The sequence below is a fragment of the Lathamus discolor genome, chromosome 2 (assembly GCF_037157495.1).
Source record: "Lathamus discolor isolate bLatDis1 chromosome 2, bLatDis1.hap1, whole genome shotgun sequence".
Lineage (NCBI taxonomy): Eukaryota > Metazoa > Chordata > Aves > Psittaciformes > Psittacidae > Lathamus > Lathamus discolor.
In genome coordinates this window covers 113,953,124-113,975,691 of record NC_088885.1, presented here as the reverse complement: position 1 = coordinate 113,975,691, position 22,568 = coordinate 113,953,124, and positions in this window count along the sequence as shown.

The following is a 22,568-nucleotide window of genomic DNA, read 5'->3' as shown; positions in this document are numbered from 1 at the left end:
GCCTTTGCTCACACTCACAGTCATATGGGAAAGGAAAATTCTTCTGGACAGATACATCTATGAGTTTAATCAAAATGTCCTTCTTGCCTCACTCGGGAGTTTGATACCTCCTCTTTCTCTTCAGTTCTTGGCCCCTCTGCTCCTTGTGACAAAGGGTTTCAATGCCGAGGGCAGAAGCTGCCAAAAACAAGCTAAGGATTCAACTTGAATGATCTTTGAATTAGACAAAAGATCAGGCCCAAGTCAAGTACAAATTCAGAGACAGCTGCATTTTTCTCTCATTCCCTCCTAGCGCATAATTCTTTCTACAGATTTTTTGCATTCTAGGTGGATCACTGGAAAGGAAAGCTGAAAAGCAAGAGGGCGATAAGATAAGGACCTTATATAGGAGGTCTTAAGATGACAACAAAAGCAGGTACACATTGGAGGAGGATCTGTGCACCATACTGCAGGTACTATTATTATTCTGGCAGTGCCAGCAGGTGGGGAGCTGCAAGAGGGCATTCATTTGGCCTGGCATTTCTGAAATGAGTTTTGTTTGTTAGTGCTTAATTAACCCTTATTTTGTCTTGGTTTTTTTTTTTTGTTTGTTTGTTTTTGGTTTTTTTTTTTGAGAGAGAAGTTATAATTTACTCTGGTTTCCTTAACTCTGAATGCTGGCAACCTGGCTGGCCAGAGGGCACTCAAGAATAGTTCTGCTTGGCTCCTGTTGTGTCCCACCACTTTGCATTCAGACATATCCAAGTGTTTTGCAAGGAGGGAGGCAGATCATTGTCCCCATTATTCCCATTTTATGAATAAGGAAACTGAGACAGAGATCACAGGGTTTGTTTTGTCCTTGGGACACAGATTCAAGAATAAAGCATCTGGCCCCTTGGCACACTTCTCATTGGAACAGCGCATTGCCTGGGATGGCAGGATGAATGGTACAGGTGTGGGGGAGCCAAAGGTAGGCACAAGCTGTTCGATTTCAGTGATTATCAGGTTTTAAGTGCATTCTCCACTTTGCATTTGAAAAACTAACTCATTGTGCTATTATATTTCTCCTCACTTCCAGATGCAGCCAGATGCATTTCTGGTCACACCAGAGAGCAAGGGGCACAGTCTCCCCAAATCCTAAATATAGGTAATTATCACATAAAGCTACACTGACTGATTTAAAACAAAACAACCAAACAAATATCTCTAATTAAAACAGGTACAACAAAGTGGACAGAAACTTTCACTGAAACGAAATTAGGTAAAAAAAAAAAAAAAAAAAAAACCAAAACAAAGCGGAAAGAAAAAATGAAGTTTAAATCTTTGAGACCTCGATGTAAAGAGAAGTTTGAAGCTAATGAAGAGCCTGATGAGAAGGCTTCACTGCCTGATGTCCATCTCCATTTGTCCTAAGCCACTTCATCTGAAAAATGATTCAAAGAATAAATGCGTTCATAGCTTTTGCTGTTATGGCCCAATCATATTTAGTCAAAAAAATTGGGTCAGTGTACTTTTTATTTTCTTTCCATTCTACTAACTCAACAGGATACTGGCTGAATTCCAAGCACGCTGTGCCCAATTCCTGATTTCATAGACACTGAAAAAAATAACACCAATGACAAAACGGACTGTGGATGGCTCAGCTGACACAGCCATGGGCAGGAAATGGCTGGTTGTTGCAGCATATTTTCCACAAAGCTATCCAGACTGCAGGTTTTGTTATTTTACATCTCACCCTGCCAACCATGCCTATTGGTTGCTGCAACCAGAGCTGCTGTTGCTGCTGCAGGGTAGAAAGCAAAAAACAAAATAAAAAAGATGGAACAGCAGAAACAATGGCTAGTGCTGTGAATATGCACAGTGGAACAGAGTAGGTATAACCCGGTACTAGCCTAATTAATTAATCAGTCTCTGATACTCATTCCATTGTACCTTGTGAGAAGTCTAGGTCATGTTTGTTAAAACTGGTCATTTGGAGATGTGAAAGGGACACTCTGCACTGCCTTTGTGGTGTACGGGGGTGTACGGGGGGAGAGGTGAAAGGAATGCAGTTATATGTATGTGCACATAAATGTGTATATATATGTATGGTATATATATGTGTATATATATAAATATACATACATCATGTGTGTGTATATATATGTATGAATGCACATGATGTATGCATATTCATATATATAGGATTAAAGGCTCCTGAAATCTAAAAGCATTTTCTAAACACTTTTGGGAGCTGTCTTCTCTCCTTAGTCATCTTAATATGATTAAATACCTAAGCAGTCTCCCTATAGAGAAAGAAGCTTTGGACACCTACTCTTGTCATAATAACATACATAGAGGGCGTTTGAAAAAAACCCCAACTAATTAGATTCACCATATCACTCCCAAATAAAAGCAAATGTGCCCTTTCATTTCTAATCTCTTAGAACAATTTATCTGTGAAGGGGATAGTTTTTTAAAAAAACTTTCCTCATTCCTGAGTTGTTGCAATTTGGGGTTTGGGTTTCTTTTCTTTGCTGGTGGATTTTGGGGTTTTCATTTGCTTGGTTTGGTTTTGGGTTTTTCTTGGGGGGTGTGCCAGTCTGAACGAAGAGGACAAAGAAGTTGACAACCTTAGGGGTGTTTGAGTGTGTATGTTTGTGTATTTATGCATGTAAGGGAAGGGGGAGATAAAAACAATGGGAAGATTTTAAACAGTTTGGAAATTTAATTGAGAAAGGCTCAAAGAAGATCAGGTGCTGCCCCACAGACTCAAGGTATTCAGATTGCCACAGCAGCCTTACATTTAACGCATGAAGGGAGCACCCAGTAGGGCTGGGACAACAGTGATAATTTATGCACAATGCTAAACACCAAGACACAAGTTGTAACTTCCTGTGCAAGCACAATGTCTCTAGCCACTGCTTGCTGAATTAGTTGAATGATTAATTTGCCCTCAGTAAGTGTGAAGCAACCTCATCTTCCAGTGAAGTAGCAATCAAGAGGTTTTCACAGCACTACTATCAAACGGTAAGTAACACCTTCATTCTAGTAAAATTAAGGTGCTGAGAAATCCCTAAGTAAACCATAGATACAGCTGGGAATAAAAGCTGGACTCCCCAGTTCTCAGGCTTATACATTAACCAGTAGAAAACTCATCTCCTTTTAGTCAGTGGGGAAAGACAGCTGAATTTCCATGGGGAATGCCACAATTATTCTGTATAATCTTACAATTATAAACCACTGGCTTACTAAGGGTGTAAGACAAATCTTATTGTAATACACACAATCTGTGAAAACCAAGCCATGATGAAATAAGGAAACCAAACCCACATGGGTCATTGTTAATGAACTAAAATCGCTAACAGGCTATTCACACTTACAGACTGATGTCAGACGGAAATTCATGTTCTCAGAAAGATTGTTATGGACCATCTCACAATCATTAACAGAGATACACTTCCAGTCCCCCACAAGAGATGCATTATTGCATCAGGTACAATCAAGTAAAAAATGGTTGCAGGCTATATCCTATGAATTCTCCCAGGTAATCATAGAATCACAGAATAGTTAGGGTTAGAAAGGACCTCAAGACCATCTAGTTCCAACCCCCCTGCCATGGCCAGGAACACCTCACACTAAACCATGCCACTCAGGGCTTCTTCCAACCTGGCTTTGAACACCGCCAGGGATAGAGCACTCACAACCTCCCTGGCCAACCCATTCCAGTGCCTCACCACCCTTGCAGTAAAGAACTTCCTCCTTATTTTCCATCTAAACTTTCCCTGTTTAAGTTTGAGCCCATTACCCCTTGTCCTGTCACTACAGTCCCTAATGAATAGTCCCTCCCCAGCAACCTTATAAGCCCCCTTCAGGTACTGGAAGGCTGCTATGAGGTCTCCACTCAGCCTTCTCTTCTCCAGGCTGAACAGCCCCAATTTCCTCAGCCTGTCTTCATACGGGAGGTGCTCCAGTCCCCTGATCATCCTCGTGGCCCTCCTCTGGACTTGTTCCAGCAGTTCCATGTCCTTTTTATGTTGAGGACACCAGAGCTGCACACAATACTCCAGGTGAGGTCTCACAAGAGCAGAGTAGAGGGGCAGGATCACCTCCTTTGACCTGCTGGTCACACTCCTTTTGATGCAGCCCAGGATACGGTTGGTTTTCTGGGCTGCGAGCGCACACTGAAGCCGGCTCATGTTCATTTTCTCATCGACCAGCACCCCCAAGTCCTTTTCTGCAGGGCCGCTCTGAATTTCTTCTTTGCCCAGTCTGTTGCTGTGCCTGGGATTGCTCCAACCCAGGTGTAGGACCTTGCACTCAGCATGGTTAAACTTCATAAGGTTGGCATCAGCCCACCTCACAAGCGTGTCAAGGTCCCTCTGGATGGCATCCCTTCCCTCCAGCATATCAACCGGACCACACAGCTTGGTGTCATCGGCAAACTTGCTGAGGGCGCACTCAATCCCACTGTCCATGTCACTGACAAAGATGTTGAATAAGACCAGTCCCAACACCGATCCCTGAGGGACACCACTTGTTACTGGTCTCCAGATAGACACTGAGCCATTGACTACAACTCTTTGTGTGCAGCCATCCAGCCAGTTCTTTAACTACTGAGTGGTCCACCTATCAAATTGACATCTCTCCAATTTAGAGACAAGGATGTACAAGAATACAGAAAATCATTTTGGGATTAATGATCCTGATTCCTGTTTACTCTTTCCTCATAGAGTAAATGAATATTCCGTGTGACTAAAAGTATCAGGACGTGTCTCCATAATGCACTGAGGTCAGGATGTTTTTGGCAGAATTTGAAATACAACTCTCATCCCCTGAGTACTGGAGCTCTCTCACCAGTGAAGAATTGCAATCAGGCCTTGTAGCAGTAATCAAACAGAAGTGATTGTCATGAGGACAGAGCACATTGAAAAGTAAGAGAAAATTGGATAGGACTTAGGACAAGTAAGAGATAAAGAGGTGTTGTTGAATAAAACCGGTAGCAAGAATTCCTGACCTATTTATGACAATTTGATTAAGAAGGTGAGAAGTAACTATCAAAGCAGGGAGATGATAGCTAACAACTTGTTATGGGAGGGTAAGCATTGGCAGCACATGACTCTTCAGTGGAGTACACTTGGTGGAACTTTGTTCTATTCTTAAAAAGTTTGGGGGGGGGGGGAGGTTTATTAATTTTATTTTTTCACTTCTTTTCCCTTTGGACCTGTCAAAAGAGTCCTTATAAAAGCACTGACATCTGGAAGCAAACCCAGGCACTGAAAGAGACAGGCTCAGTGCTTTTAGCTCAGCACCTTCAGCATGAAGGTCACAGCCCACAGCATCACCCAAGCAGAGAAGGTGAAACACAAGGTCCAGGCGATTCAGTCACCTAGCTCAGAGCTTGCATGCAGCTGAACTGTCATTCACCCCTTATCAGTGTTTGCTCTAGAATTCCAATGTTGAGGTCAATTAAAGGGCAGTGTGGGAAGTTAACACTCACTGACTCAAGGGCTGCACAATGGCTGACTTTGGAATTAATCAAGGTCTGAGGTTTTTCTGAGTTACCAGCTGGTTTAGCCTTATGCAGACAGCAACTCTTAAAAAAAGAAAAGAAGTGGCTGGTAAGCCTGCCTACGCTAGGCAGTTTACAAGGCATTTCACTTGGGTTCTGCATCAGCATCACAACAGAGCTTTCCCCACTCACTAAACCAAGCGTCGTGGGACTGCATCCAGGAGAAACAAAGCTGCTTAAGTCAAGAAGCCATGAGTAAAAATTCAAGTAGCAAATTAACTGAGTGCCTAATATTACATGCTGAAATCAGTTATCTGTAAAGAAATCAGGACAGCCCTTCACAAATGTGACCTGAATTTTATTTCTTATCTTCAATATGCCGTAAACCACTTCCCTTCCAAATGGAGTACATACTTAAATAATCATACTTCATTTTGTATTTTCACAAAATCAAAAAAGGAATTACTAAGGTTCAACATGTTCAAAAGAAACGACTCTTCACAGTCTGTCAATTACAGCTATAACAAGGAACTTCCAAAAATAGTTATTCAGAGGTGACTGTATTTCTGTGGTGAGAAAAGTGATTTCCATTATGGCTTTTGCTTTTTCCAGAAGAGTGAAATACTCACTTAAAACACAGATTTGCCCTTCTTTTTGGGTTTGGTGGGGTTTTGTACAAACTTATCTCCTGCGAAATGTTCCTGGGTCACAAAAATTTCAGCAACACAGTCATGACTTGTTTTCTATTGTTGGTAGATAAGTAGAAACTACAGGACAGCTTTTTGGTTCATTTTTGAGTTACAGAATAGGTTTCAGGGAATCAGACACATGATTTAACATATGTTAGATCCTGCAGACAGATTTGAGCTTAGCAGTAAGCATGTGGCTAGTCTAATTTAGAAGAATTACAAAATTAGGCATGGCTATTTGTGGGATTGGGTAAGGCATTAATTTTTAGACTCAGAGCATTTGAAGAATCTGATCAGTTCTTTATTTTTGAAGGATAATTCCCTTTGTTTTGTTGCATTAACTAGCTTACACCAACCAGCTTCTTAGTGCCAAAGATAGGTGACCGCTCAGGACAACAACCTGGGCTCCTTAATTCCTCCTTGTAGAATCATAACAGTAGATGCATTGCCAGAAGTGAGCTATGGACACCTGATTTCAGCAGGATTCATGTTTTACAGTATCCCGATACACCTGACCAAACACCTCACCTTGGTTTTACTGCCTCTGATAGAAAAAACCTCTCTTATGCTACTATGGGAAATAGGAATATCTTCTGCATTAAGCCATCGACTCTTAATAGGCGTCTAAACAAGTAAGTGGGTCTCCTTATCCCCTGTAGCATCTTTACTGCCACAGTATTTTCTCAGAGAAACCTTCCACTGACTTCAACATGATTGGTATTTTAGTCTTCATCTTTAAAATTACGTATTGCGTACTCGTTGGGTTTATCTAAGTGCAGGAAAGGGTGACACAGCATAAATTGCCAATACTACACGGATAACCTTGGCTTGACCTTGGGTGATATTCTCTCTCAGGGAATTTTACACACTGAGATTGTCAAATAAAGATATGCTTTTAATAAAAAAATTTTATTAATGGAAGATTTTTCTCCTTTTTGTCCATAGAATATATATTAAGACCAGACTCAGAAAACCACAGCTTGACTTTCTACAAACCTATACCACAACTAAATATTAAGGCTTCATCACATGTCAGCATGTGAAATCAGGACTTAATATTTAGCAAGGCTTTCATTTATAAAATAGAGTTTAAAAATTAAAAAGCACAAATAACATGGCATTTTTGCCAGCAAGATATTTTATCACCTTCTCTTGAAGCTCAGAGGAGAGAAGTGACAAACTGAAAATACAACTGATAGCCATCTTTACCACAGAATCCTTCAATGATGCTTTATCTTAGATGGCTTCTTCTAAAAAAGAACTTACTCGGGACTACAGTAAACTGACTGCAGAATTAAATGCAACTGTTAACAGGTGTCATTTGCTATGCTTTGCATGAAAAGCCTGTGCCTTTATGATTTTACTTCCAGTTTAAGTTGCTTCTTCCTTAGAGGCATCAGGAATGAGTTGTTGCTGGTGTACTGAAAGAAAAGATTATATTGCTGAGCTCAAGTTCCATTTCACACTGCTACAAGCATTGCCCACTCTTTCTGAATCATAAAGCACGACAACCCCAATTACCTAGCATGAAGTTTCTTTATGAATAGGGTTTAATCTTCAATGAAAGGTCTACCACTTCTTTTACTCATCAAATCCTTTTTCATCAGTTACCGCTTCATGGAAGAAACATTGTCTGAGCTTTTGCTCTAACTTACATTTCAAGATTGCTTCAGGAAAGTTAAAAATGTCACTAGTTAATCTATAATAAACCCACAGTTTGTATCTGACAAGGCATGATAACTCACTGCTGTAAATGAAACTCCAACTAGCATGCTCAAAAAAACATGCCTGCTAAAAGAACATTAAATTTTCACCACATGCTGATACTGGTTCCATACCATCGCATAATTTTTCTTCTGCTTCCAAATGTTTACACTCTCTAAACTTCCCCCATCTTTTTCTGCATGGTATTTTTCCCAGATCAGTTTCTTGAACAAGCTCTCCTTCACCATAACACTTGCACTAGCATGAAGAAAGAAGCGGCACAGGCAGGGGAAAAAAATGGTCAAGAGCATTCTCCTAATAGAAATATCTATCTAACCCAGTCTGAGTGATTACCTGTTAAAGAACATACTTGTAAAACACCCAGATACAAGCTTCTCGAATTTTTCAAAATGTCAGAAGTAGACACTGGGTCTTCAGAATTAAGTAAAAGTGCATTAAAATATAGTTATTCCATTTAACACAAGCAGTGTTAATACATTTTTAGTGAGTAATATATTTTTTCCTAGTAAAGTCTAATAACTTTGGCATAAAGAGATTGACCTAAATATAGATTCTGCAATTCAATAATGTTCATGTTATAGAAATTAAGTTTCTCTTTGGGTTTGCTAGACTGATGAAATACAAGCTTAAAATGAGTGTAACTTGTGTGCGAGTTTTAGCTCGGTTTTCTCCCTGGGCTCACATTGGCAAACCCCACAGCAAAGCCAATTTGTTGGGGTTCTTTTGCCCCTCCAGTCAGGGCTGGGACTGGCAAGCCAGAAGGGTATATAGCCTGATTCTCTGAAAAGGGCCAAGGATAATGAAACCGTCATGTCCTAAAAGCAACATTTCTTTCATAATATCCATCTGGAGATGTTTGAATATGGAGTTTTTAGTGTTCAACAAACAGATGAATCACCTAAGGATATGTGAGAATCAGTCAATCAGCTGGACTAAAATGCTGAATATCCAGCAAGGGTAGACATTGTAATAAGCCCTGACATACCTGGTTAGATAACTCTGCTACTGCCTGAACGCAGGGCCCTGCTATTTGCCGTGATCTGGGCTTATATAAACACAGACACGCTCAAGCATTTGATAGGGCACTTTTTCATTTTTTATAGCATTACTGGAACCTTCCCGAGAGTGCGGAAACAGCATTTGTTGGAGAACAAGCCTCATTAAAATAAATGACATTGTTGCTACTTCCTCAGATAACTTTGCTTCTGTCTCAGCAGAGGTAGACTGGTTCTATTACTGGGAAACAGTCTCTATTGCCAATTCTGTGGTAGAGGAATGGCATTCTAAATTTAAAAATCCTTTTCTATTGATCCGTGTTTATCACATAATACTACACTGGCTTGCATTAAACAGCAGAGATACATTTTCATCTCTATGAAGGGAATTAAATGCCCAATTCTTATTATTGTTAATAGTTGTGTGCCTAATGCCCAGTGTGCCTGCCTGCAAACATACCCCCTTAATTGCCTAATGTGCAGTCTTGAGAGAAGCAGATTATTCAGCTTTATGTTTCTGCATTTGCAAATATACTAAGGAACTGGTGGCTGTGGCACAAAGAACAGATTTGTCAATGTGTTTATTTTCAAAACAGGATAGCAGAGGGACCTTGTTCTAGCAACTCTTGGCTATAGCACTGTGAAATTCTAAAAAAAAAAAAAAAATAATTAAAAAAAATGAAGTATTTTAACATATGGATTTCTACAGTGTGGGAAGGCTCTGCTTTGCATTCAGGACTCTTTCCAATTAAACTGAATGTTATCTCAGACCATTTAAAATGCATATAAACTGTACTTATGGGTTTCCAGTTATGCTTACCCTCCTTCTGAAAGATACCACAAAGGGCATGACCAGAAATGCAGAAATATCTTAACTCTTGAGTTTACACATGGGCTTCTGCTGTGGGTATTTTTTTCCTTTGGATGGAAAAACATAGATCCCTAAAGACAGTATCTGCCAGTGCTTTTCAAAATACAGTTTTTGCAAAACTCTCTTTTTGAGAGAGTTATACATGAAAACGTACATGGAAAGGTGTACAGTGAAAAACAGATGTTCTGAACAATTACTTCTATTCAGCATCACACCAGGGTGAAAACGATTTTGACCATGATAAGTAGTCCACAAAGAGCTTCATCAGTTTCAGTGGGACTAAACCTTGTACCACATTACTTCCTACAATGACAATATGAGAATTTAGTTATATTAAGTGAATACTATTAAGAATTGTACATTTGCAAATACATTCCAAGGCTGAGAATAAATCTGAAAAATTAATTCATGTGACTTCATAGTGACTGTATCTATTTTTGGAATCCAAAGTTTATTGAGGTCCATAACATAAGAAATCACTATATTCTTGGTAAAATCTTGTGGCTGAAGTTCCCTTGTAAAACAATAAAGATATTTAAAATACGTTTCTCACAGAAGCTGTCAGGAGATTCATTTAGTGCAGATCAATCTGTCCACATTATCTCTATTCACACATTCCAACCACCTCTATTGTCAGAAGAAAAAAGCACAGCACAGAAAAACATCTAAAAAAATAAATAAATCCCTTTTCCTGTGCTTTGAGAAAAGCAGAACTATTTCCTCCCACAGAAGCCACAGAGAAGTAGGTGGCTAATGGAATAAGGGTATGTGGGCCAGAAGTCTCAAGGGTAACAAGGGTGAAGAGTCGCTTCCTCAGAAGCAGGCAGAGCTATATCCTGAAACTTTTAGTGTCTCTAAAATGAGCAATTCTTTCATGCTTTCATCTGGGGAGAGTGTTTTGCACAGACAGCCCACCTGGGTGCCTCAAGCCGTCTCTAATTGAGCTCTGCCTAGGAAAGCAGCACTTGGCTGTATTCTCTCTTGGCTGTTGCTCCTGGGTATTCACCTCCATTCACACCCACGCTGCAGCTTACAGCATCATCGTCTCTACACCATGGTTAGGTAATGAGGAGGACATCATAAAGCCAGGCTGGAAGGGGCTTTGTGCAATCTGGTCTACAAGAAGGTGTCCCTGCCCATGTCAGAGGGTTTGAACTAGATGACCTTTAAGGTCCATTTCAAACCTAACCAGTCTAACATTCTGCGACTGCATGATTCCATGGTTCTATGATTTTACGATTAGATGCCCCATGTCACTGGGGCTGAGGCAGGCTAGAGGTTTACAACCCCTCATGTCTCCCGTTTGCTTGAATATTTCTCTCATTTCATAGAATCATAGAATAGTTAGGGTTGGAAAGCACCTCAAGATCATCTAGTTCCAACCCCCCTGCCATGGGCAGGGCACCTCACACTAAACCATCCCACCCAAGGCTTCATCCAACCTGGCCTTGAACACTGCCAGGGATGGAGCACTCACAACCTCCCTGGGCAACCGATTCCAGTGCCTCACCACCCTAACAGGAAAGAATTTCCTCCTTATCTCCAATCTAAACTTCCCCTGTTTGTCAGATGGGGCAATAGCATACTGAGAAATAAACCTCTTTACTCTGCCATATCCCTGTAAGAGAGATATCCTTATTAGCAACTGCCTGAGCCAGTCAGTCAAAGTTTTCCCAAATGCTTCTTAGCATCAGCTAAGTCACATAATATTAATACCACCGATGTCTGCTACATCTCTATGGGATTTTAGCAAAGAGCGAATGTTATTAGAAGAGATAGTGTGGCTTTCCCTTCATTTGCTCTTACACTATGCTCGTTAAACAAGAAGCAGTTCCTCAAGTCATGCCAATCAAGCACTGCTATCTAGGACCTAATGTTCACAGTGAGACACAGAAATACAGTCCCTAAAAAGCCAGGTGGGTACCTGGGAGTGGCGTAATGGTACTGGAAACGTTTCCAGATTACTGGTGCCAAACCAGTCTTGGCGGCACTGGACAAAACCAGCACCGTTGCTGAAATGAGTTGGTACTTTCTCTTCACTGTCCACTGCAGAAAAATCATTATCCCTGCTGGCACACATTAGAACCATTCTTGTCCTCCTCAGTGCGAAGTCCCAGGCTGTCCAGGCCCCATAAGACCCTTGTACTTCTCAGGAATACTTTAGCTTCATTGGTGCAACTGGAGGAGATTTACAGGTGGGAAAGGGGAAGCACAAGACGAAGCAACGTTATCTCCCCAGGAAAATAAATCTATTCTGTTGCACTGGCAGGAGCGAGCCGAAGCAAAGCCGCGTGAGCAAAAGCTGAAGACTCCTCTAAACTCCCCATACTACTCTATCTTCAACAGGATACAAAGTGATAATTTATCCAAACATCGAGACAGAGTTCCTCAGCTAGTGTAAACAGGAGTTTACCCATTGGCTCTGGCCCTCCTGAGAACAAACTCCCATTGACTGATAAGTGATCCTGAGGATAAGGCACTATTGTTGGGCTGTTTCTAAGAGCTGGCCTTCATAAACTGATCCTTTCACGGGTGCCATAGGCACCAAATTCTAAAGCACTAAATTCACTTGAGAAATCCCACAATTAGAAGGCAAATTGACTCACCAATTTAATCTTTAAAGGTTTTATTTTACCAACCTAGATTTAAGAGGGTACAAATCTAGGCACGATAAGATTAGCAGAACACAAATAGGTGAGCAGAGGCAGGGCTACCCCAATGTATTTTCAAATCAAATCAAAGAAATTCCATGTGCTCAAGGGCAATTATAGTCATGCAACTGCAGATGACTGAAACCCATGACTAATAAAAATTAAATTGGCCCAAAATTAATCATATGCAGCAGGAATGATTTAATTCAACCAGATTAGCTGCTAAAATGCCTCTAGAGGGTTGGATCTCGGAAGATATACCCTTCTATCTCAAGGCTCAAGGAGCAATATCTTACAAAGGCAAATTAACAATAGAATGCATTAGCTTGTCCCCTCTTGATCTCCACAATGAAAAAGCAAGCAAGGGAAAACACGACTGCTAGTGCTGGGCTGTTTCTGCATGCCTGGTGAGGTGGCCTGTGAGATAAACCATGGGGCAGCTCACTGGGACAACCAGCATGCTCAGGCTGACTGAATTTCATGAAAGGAAACCTCTTGTACGGGAGACTTCACTTGCAGACTTGCTGTTCAGACAGTCTGACCTTGAGGGTGGCTGCAGAGCACCCCTCTAAACACCAGAATGATGTAACCAGTACTGTCATGCTTTCCATTGCCAGCACCTGAGCTACACATATCTCCTGTGGTGAGCAGTGACCTAGCTTTCCACAGTTTGTTATGTGGTCTTACTGCTTCTGAATGTGAGTAGCAAAGGAACAAGGGAATAATCAAGAAAGCAGTGTGCAAAGATAAAATGCTGCATAGTTCCTTCTCTGATGTATCTTTTTTTTACATTATGTTGTTCAGTTTGAATGAAACTCAAGTATATCATTCATAGCATTTCATATTTACCTATAAGATTAATTCAACTTGAATAGTCCAGCTTCTAGGATGTTTTATTTTGCAGCTATGGACCTTCACTCAATTGGCTGCTAGAAACTGGCTCTCAAAGCAGGAGGACCCTAATGTCCAGGAACTTCTGTGTTCTTCCCAAGTGGTATGAAGCAACAGACTCCATGGCATGATTCCAGTGGGTCCAGGAATATTGCAGGTGGGCTAAAGGTTGCATTTTGTGAACTGCTACCCAGTGAAATAGTCCCATTCATTGTAGTTTAATTTACAGCAGACCAGGAGACACAATGGCAAGGAAAAATAGTGTAGATATCTTTACTACCCTCTACCCATCTCTGAAGCTAGGATTAGGTATTCACAGGTTCTTGTTTTGGACAAGGACTTCTCAGGTACCTCAGAAGTAGGTAGTTCTACCCCTTGTATATCTGGGCCTACGCACTTCCACTAGTACTTTAAAAGACTCCCTTCTCCCTGCTTCCAGGCAAAGGTACACAGCTGGATTTCCATCAGAGTAAATCCCTTTGGCTAACTTCTAAATGTGGAAAAAGCATAATCCTGATTTCCCATGGTTTACTTTATCTTTCTTGCATTTATTTGTAGGGGCACTACTGATAACCTGTATCCTGTAAATAAATGATTGTACATAATAATTCCCTCCATCAGAAAACACTACAATCCTGATAATTTATGGGGTGGTCTGTACTCATCAATTATTCGATTGGTCATGGAGCTAATCAGCTAAAGAAAATAAAGACACATTTTCTTTCAGTCTGCACTGCCAAGATGAACATTGTGCTCTAAATAGGCAAAATATGCATTTAGTTTTCTCAACAGCTGGATCTAGCACTGCGTAGGAATTTCTTGAGCATCTGGTATAGACTAGAGCTGTAACACCATCCCAACTTTCCAGCTCACTCAAGTATTTTAGTCCATTCACCCATACAGGAATTACATCAGTCACATAATCCCTTCACTTTCCCTTCTAGGGCATATAAAAAGAATCCCTGCAGTTCTCAAATGCTAGTTAGGAACTGTAACTCTGATGAAACTGTTTTGTAATGTAGCTGGACAGGTTGCACAGTGGCTGGTCACTCTGCTGGAAGCTGGTTTTAAATTTGATCCTAACACGGATCCACTGAATTCTCTCAGAATATGGACAGGACTTCATTTATCTGAACTTTGATTTATAGTAAATAGAAGGAATCTGGATTTCATTTATATAACTCCCTGAAGATGCATATTATACATAAATTTATTCTTCTGTTCCTGTTCCTTTTTATAAACCTAAGCAAAGACGATCTCTCCAAGAATATCTATTGGAAAGCCAGGGGAAGAAAATAGAAGAGCTGATATGTGCAGATGATTTTTTAATGTTGGGGAGGCATTTAGCTCAAGCAGTAAACACTTTTATTTTTATGAATAGTATTATTAAGGAGATTTCATGACATTAAGAAAGCTTCATTATCATAGCTTTCCTTTAAGTCACTATTGAGTCAAATACAGCTGTAAAACCTTCAGTGTGTTTGGTACTTACACTTCAATCATCTTTTAAATTTTTCATAAGTCACAGTCCAAAGAGAGTAAAAAATATGAAGTCGCTATAAAAAAATATGTCAATTAAAATGATCTTTTAAATATAATTTTCCTACGCAGATCAAAATATGGTCAGTGTAAGCATGAGCTCTGTCTTCCCTCCTTATGGGAATTTTTAGACCAGATGTTAAGGCTTCAGTCACCACATTTGAAATACATTTACAGTGCTGTTGAAATACATTTACAGTGCTGATAATACACAACACTATTTACAAAGAATCATAGGGAAATTTAAGGTGGACAAGAGCTCTGGGCACGACCCAGTCCAACCCTGCACTCAGAGCAAGGCTACTTTCAGGGTTGGTTGGGTTGCTCAGGGCCTTATCAGGTCAAGCACTGGGTGCCTCCAAGAAGGGAGATTTCATAGGATCTCTGGGCTCTTGTTACTGTGCCAAACCACTCTCCCAGTGAAGGATTCTTCCCCTGCGTCTCACTGCATGGTCTCAGATGCTTTAGCCTGTTGGCTTGCAAGGACCATCTGCCTGTGATGTTGTATACTGCCTTTTCACAATCGTCTTTGCGCCCTTTCATCAACACTGCCAGGGCAGTGTTTTCTAGAGTCTCTGCCATAGTATCTTTCCTTTGCTGCTCTAATGTTATTTCTTGATGTTGCTTCTCTCATGAACCTGCAAACACCAGTAACATTGTTGTGGGGTATTCTCATGGGAAGCAACTTTTTGCTAGTGTGACAATCAAACCTTCTAGCCTTTTGTCTTCAGCTATAGCATTTGGATTATATTAGGGGATGAACAATATGTATGCACAAAACTCAACTAACAATCAGTGGACAACATCTGCTGATCATCAAAGTGTGCTCCAGGCATCCCTAATGTTCCTCAGTGGGAATGACCAACAAGGATTTGAGAAAAGGCTGGTGGAAAATATAGAATTACTGTGGGAAAATTACTATGGGAGAACACTGCTGTGTAGGAGAGAATGTGGAGGGAGGATGCTCCTCTGGAGACCCTCATCACTTCCCTTCCCAGCTGGTCAGTGAACAGTTTCCTCTATGCCTTCTTTTTGTCTGTCTGTTTTTTCTTCTTTACCCTTACACTTTTTCCCCGCAAATAGCTTTCATCATCAGAATTGATGTACACCATCAGTGGTAGACGGACCTTGCTAATATGCCTTCAGTGCATGTAAACCTTTGTGTTGAGAATTTTTCAGTGAGAATTTCCCTTTCTGCAGCTTGTCACTGCTGTCCCTTATCCTCTTTTTGTGCACACTGGATAAGAGCTCTGTGCTCCCTGTAACCCTTCCTCAGGTAATGGAAGACTGTAATTACACACACACAAGGAAAGCTTTTCGTGTACGTCACATCCTCCAGTTTCCTCAGTTTCTTAGCAGCCCTCCTCCGGACTCTTTCCAGTTTGTTAACAATTAATTTTAGGTGTCCCTAAACCAGATGCAGCAATCCAGAGGCGGCCTGGGAGTACTGAGCAGAGAGGAAGATCACTTTGTTTAACCTGCTGGATATATTCTTGCTAACACAGCCCTGGATGCGGTTAGCTTCCTTCTCTATAAGGACACACTGCTGGCTCATTTAACTGACTACCAGGACCACAAATTTGCTTCCAAAGAACTGCTGATTTCCCAGTCAACACCAGCTGGTGCCTATGCATGGTACAGGAATTTACCTTGGCTTTTGCTGAAGTTCATGAGGTTCCTCTCTGCGCTTTCATCCAGCTTTTTGAGATCCTTTCCTGGCAGCCCTGCTCTCCAGCATGCCCGTGGCATCCCCAGGACTGGTGCCACCCACAACCTTGCAGAGGACTCATTCATGCCAGTCCATCACCCAGGCTGTTGTGTACAAAGATGAACAGGATCAGCCTCCCAAGAATACCAGACTGCTGCCAGTTAAACTTCCAGTCATTAACCACTACTACAGATCCAATCCATATGCCCTCAGTGAAGCTATGTGGGTACTCTGCAAGAATACATGAAAAGCTTTGCTAAATTTGAGGCAAACATCCACTGCTCTCCACTTAGCCACAGAGCCCAGCATTCCACCACAGAAAGCTAGTCAAGCACAGTTTGCTTGTAAAGGTAAGTTTGCTTGTAAAGTAAATCTCTTCTGGCTCTTCCTGGTCTTCAGAGCTCTCTCAGGGTTTCCCTGTTGCTTAAGCATGGCATCCTTAACTCAACCACACTTTGACAAAGACAGCTGAGATTCCTTATTTTCTGTAGTTAATATTCTACTCTGAGCAAGCTCAATGATATTGTAAAAGCATATAAAGATCTTAAAAATTAATGACCTAAGGTTTCTTAAAGTTTCTGCCAAGACTTTTTCAGGAGACATATAGCACAGCACTTCCACTGCTCATTTCTGTCTTTTAAAAGAGTGAGCCTGTATTCTGCAAAACATGGATGCTCTTTTTTTAGTGGCTAAGACAATGAAATAAGTGAAATTTTAAGGGCTGTACCCTCACTTGTTTACATCAACTCATACCCTTTAGCTTCAGTGTAACTGTACTAGTTTATACCAAAGGAGGATCTGGGCTCCAGTTTCTATTTCCAGCTCCGTTTTGCTCATGTGAATGCAGCAGTTAATTCAGAACATATGGAAGAGGTGGGGGAGGGAGTTCCTGCTCACACAGCTCATGCAGCTAGATTGATTTTCGCTAATGCCTAAAAAAAACCACAGCACACGCCATGTGTGACAGTCACTGTCCTGCATTTGTGATATGAATTATATTGTATAAGAAAATGTGAGTGTTAAAATTTAGTAGCATGGCAGTTACGCTATGCAACACTTCACCTGCCTGGAAATACAGTTATTTCCATTTTCATAGTAATGGGATATTGTTTCCCAAGATGCACTGAGAGAAAACACACTTAATGGGATTTTATGTGAACACCTGGAGGACCAATTTATACAATGGAACTGGGCTGGAATTACTTGATTAAATGCAAATCGTTAATGTTGTAAACAATACAGAGTAAACCAAAACTGAATGTGAAATAATGAGAGGAAAATGGGCTTTACAGTGTTTGAAACACACAGGTCAGATCATGAGGCTTCCATAGTATCTGCTAAGGCAATTTCACGGTGGAAATTGTTTTTCTATTATAACGAAGCCAACTTGCACATGATTGACTGGGAGAGATGTGGTCTCTAGGTCTATGAAAGTATTCCTAACTCTTAGTTACCTCCCTAATTTCCCACTCAAATCAACTGGAAGTATGAATACTGTATAGCTTTTTAGATCTGAACTATGGCAATAGAATCCTTTACATAGGAGGTCTTGAGTTAGAAGTTTCTTCTCCAGAAATGAAAAGGAAGAATATATAATAAGTGTAAAGGAGGGAACAGCTTATATTTCACAATCTTTGCTTGGATGTGGCCCATTCCCATACTCCCACAGAGAAGCTGGGATGTTTAGGCAAGCAGGATGGCAGGAGCTAAAGGAGATGGGAAAATGTACACTGTAAAGGCAAAAATATTACAAATTAGGAACAAACACAGTGAGAACAGTAGTTAAGTGTTTATAAATACCCATTTCCTATAGCAAAGCTCTAATCCAGACACAAGGCTGCTTGTGTCTTTTACTGAATTTTCATTGCATCTCCAGGGTCAGGAAGGCAGGGAAGAGGGATGTCAAAAGGACACTATGCCCTGAGGTTTCACCACAGCTCTGTTCTGTGTTGTCTCAACTGGAGCGCTTGAATTGTAAAGGTGCAAAACACGGTTCCCCTCAGGTACCTCTCACATTTGTAAGAGCTGCAGAAATGTGACTACCTTAGGAAAGATTCCTTTTTTCTTCTCTTTTTTTTTTCTTCTTTTTTTAAGCACTAACAATCTAGATTTAGGTGCCTAACTTTAAACACTAAACGAGTTTTAAGATGTCAGCTTTCATGCCCAGCTTGAATGTTGTTTGTTGTTTTTTTTGGGTTTTTTTTTTTTTTGTGATAATATATTTAGCTGGGTCAAATGTATCCCTCAAGTAATCTGGTCTGTTGTGCTTACAGTCTGCTTAACTTTTATTTTCTGATTATTTCTTCTTTGGTTTACCTTTGTTCTTCTACCCTGTGGCAAATAAACAATCCTTTTATTGAAGATAGCTAGAACTGAATGTGAAGACTCATATGTATTATCACTAAGGGTGCCTTAGAGCAAAGGGAACTACCTTACTTTTTCTCTTCTCTCACCAACCGCTCTTGTAATAGTGCAGAGTATTGTTATTATCATGGCATGACTCAGAGAAACAGCAAAAGAGACATTTTAGCAGACAGGATAAACAACTTCTGAGGAATTTGGGCCCTATTTCTGTCCTTTATGTATCCTTTTCAACCCCTTGCTGGGCTTTCACCAGATGCTCTTTTCAAATCTCATGAGTTATGGGGCTTCCCTATGTAAGAGGCAGCTCAAAATTCACTGATAACTTCTTTCTTCAGGGAACCCTGGAACAAATAAGATTCAAAGACAACATTCAGCCAGACACAAATTAGTTTGGGATCGGTTTGAGATTTGGCTTGAGGGCTGAACCAATTCTTCCTGCATCCCCTGCTAAGCCAGGTTGTTCATCTCTCATTTTAAACTCTAGGTACTTTACAGTAGTGTGGTATGCACTGCTTCCTGTCAAGACGATATGAAAAGACTTTCATATCTGAAAAACATTCAGATACAAAATCACCAGGAAATCTGGAAGATGGAAAAATTCCAGCTTTACAAATATTCTCCCAGAAGAATCTGCTGCTAAATTGAGATCTATTTGTTTATCATTTTTTTAACTCTCTATGGGAGACACAGCACTGGGACAATGAGCCATACAGATAATGAGCTGGGAAGAAGAAATGCTGTAAGTATTGTCCCCAGCTTCAGGATATGTAATGTCTCTCCATATTTTTTTAAACACATTTGTCATACCAAAGGCTGTAACTTAAAAAGCGCTGGATTTCCAGGCTGTAGGAGACAAAATTCAATAACAATAATTATATTATTATTGTTGTTGTTGTTATTGCTGTTACATGAGCAGCAGAACTCATGAAGACAGATTTCCTAAGGGTCTCTGTTCTTGTACAATCGCGTCCATCTACCTACAGGCGCCCGCAGGCAGTCTCCATCTTTTATGATACTTTCATGATACCTCTACCTTGCAAAAGGTACATGCTATGGTCACTTCGGAACTAAGGTCAATCAAACAAGTTTTCTACATTTCTAAATAAATAAACACACAAGCATGCATAATACATAGGAAGAGGCTCCAAAGTTAAAAAAAGCCTGCAGTCATGGATCCTATACTGGGGTAAATCCTGTCATTCACCATCAGGACCTACCAGCAGAAAGAACAACCTGCATAGGAAAGAAATGAGTGAGTAATAAAGGCAGGTTTGTAAAGTCTAGGTCTGCTTTGATCTGCTTTTGTAATTAAAACATTGTCAGCTGCTAAGACCTATCCTGCAGCTCCATTGCTGATGAAACTAAAGGAATTCCAGAGCAATGGCAGTAATGTACAGGAAAAGTGCCAATTTAGGGAAACAATACCACATGGAATGAATCACAGAATCACAGAATCACAGAATCCCAAGGGTTGGAAGGGACCTCAAAAGATCATCTAGTCCAACCCCCCCACAAGAGCAGGGTAACCTACAGTACATCACACAGGAACTTGTCCAGGCGGGCCTTGAATATCTCCAGTGGGAAACCTCCATTCTTGTCAGCCTCAGAGCATAACTTCAGTCCCATCATGACCAACTCCACTAATGCCAGGAACCATCAGTGTTTAGCTAGGATGATGAAAAAGATACCTGTATAAATTGCATTGAGCTAATATAAATTTCCACCTGCCTAGATTTTACAGCCCTAGTATTAAATCCCACTGTGGATATGCAGTATTCTATGAATCGGAATTTTGCTGTGGTTTAATGGTGGGAGACAGGATTCACCCATGGTTAAAAGCCACTGAGATCCAACACCAATTAAGAAAGTCAATGTAGAAAGTTAATAGTGCACTACTTGGGTCTCTAAATGATTTAAAAACTTACACGTAGGGCTTTCTGTCCTCCTCAAAAACACACATCAAACAGATTTCATAAACTTGTGATAGGGCTGGGAAAATCCCTATTCCCTATACAAATTCCTTTTGGAAGTACTTTAATTTCTGTTTAGCTTCCAGTATCAGAGTCTTGTGAAAGCACCCTGTAATATGCATATCTGTAATTCTCTTTTGACATTAATATTTGTATTAAAACACTCAAGTTCTTTTCAAATTCAATACTAGTAATCCTAAAATACACCTGCAGTTACAGAGGACAGCAGCTAGCTCAAAGCTCAGAAATATAGTGGTATTTTAGGTGGCATTATCATTGCCTTGGGGAATGAAAACATTCTCTTTTCAGAATCAGCAGTTTCTTATCTGTGACTCCAGTGGGTAGTGCGTGGTCATCTTCTGGCATCCTCTGAATGCTTAATGTTATACAGGGAAGGGTATTTGAATGATCACTCAAGCCACTTTCATAAATACTGATTTCATGCTTCTCCTCCATGTGACAGCACGTGTAATACTGAAACAGAGAACTTCCGGAATCAGGACCTGTAAGAATGAATCAAGGTATTACAAAAATAATTCTTTTCCCTTTTTTTTTTTCTTATAATGAGAAATTGCTTCAATGTCCAGTTGTGAAAGATTTTTCCTAGATCTTTTTAAATCTATTCCTTAGGCTGCAGCTTTTTGCTCTGTGATAAGAGAAAACACTTTCCCAATATGTGTAAGTGAGAAACTCTTCTCTCTTCATGTCATTATGAAAAAAACTGTAGCAAATCCCACTGATGTAAAACTTGGAAAGGATTAGCAGGAATGCAGCCACTGCTAGTGTATTTTTTCCCTTTTGTCAGTGATAAAAGAGAAATACCCAAAATGGCAGAGTCCAAGATCAGATTGCTGATTGTGGCAGTTTCCTCTGAAGAGTCCAATACAAAAATTATGTTTCTTCTTCATGAACCCGCTGTCCCATATAAGCGTGGCACTCCCTGTAGTTGGGAAGATCTCTTTGTTCAGGCAACATGCCAGCTGAAGTTGGCTAAGAAAAGTGCAACTGTTCCTAAGTAACCATTAACACACTCCAGAGTGTGCATTTGTCAGCCAACATATACATCTAGTATGTAGCTGAAGAGCTTTCAGGCTAGGAACATTGTTGAGTGCTTATAAATTACACAGCTGTACTTGCCAGTGTAAATCTAGACGTGGGTCAGCTGCACTTGCCAGTGTAAATCTAGACGTGGGTCAGCTGCACTGTATGCAGTGGGGCTCAAGCAAGCATCACCTGTATGGTACAATACAGATGATAGTAGCCCTGCTGAAATCTCTGCTTTGTAAGAAATCATCACATGTACATGAGTTCACACACATGTAACTGTGCTGATACAATTAGATCCCATCAGCATTTTTGAATCACATATACACTGGGTTTGACTTTTCATCTGACCTTGCGAGACACTGCTTTTTCTGGGATATTCAGATATTCGGTCCTTGGGCCATCAGGTGAATCCTAATAATATTAGTATCTCATCCTTGGCTCATTTCCCAGCTTGCTAACTCTCTAACCAACATAAAAATTGATAACTTTGTGATAACTTTGTGCCTACATTAGATTGTTTCCTTCAAGTCACCCACCCCTGCATTGAATGCCATTAGCAGCAGCAACAGATACCACTCTTAATGGAGACTGGCTTTTATCAGCGGAGGGCAGACTTCTTTACTTCATGCACAGCAGTGCTGTCCATCC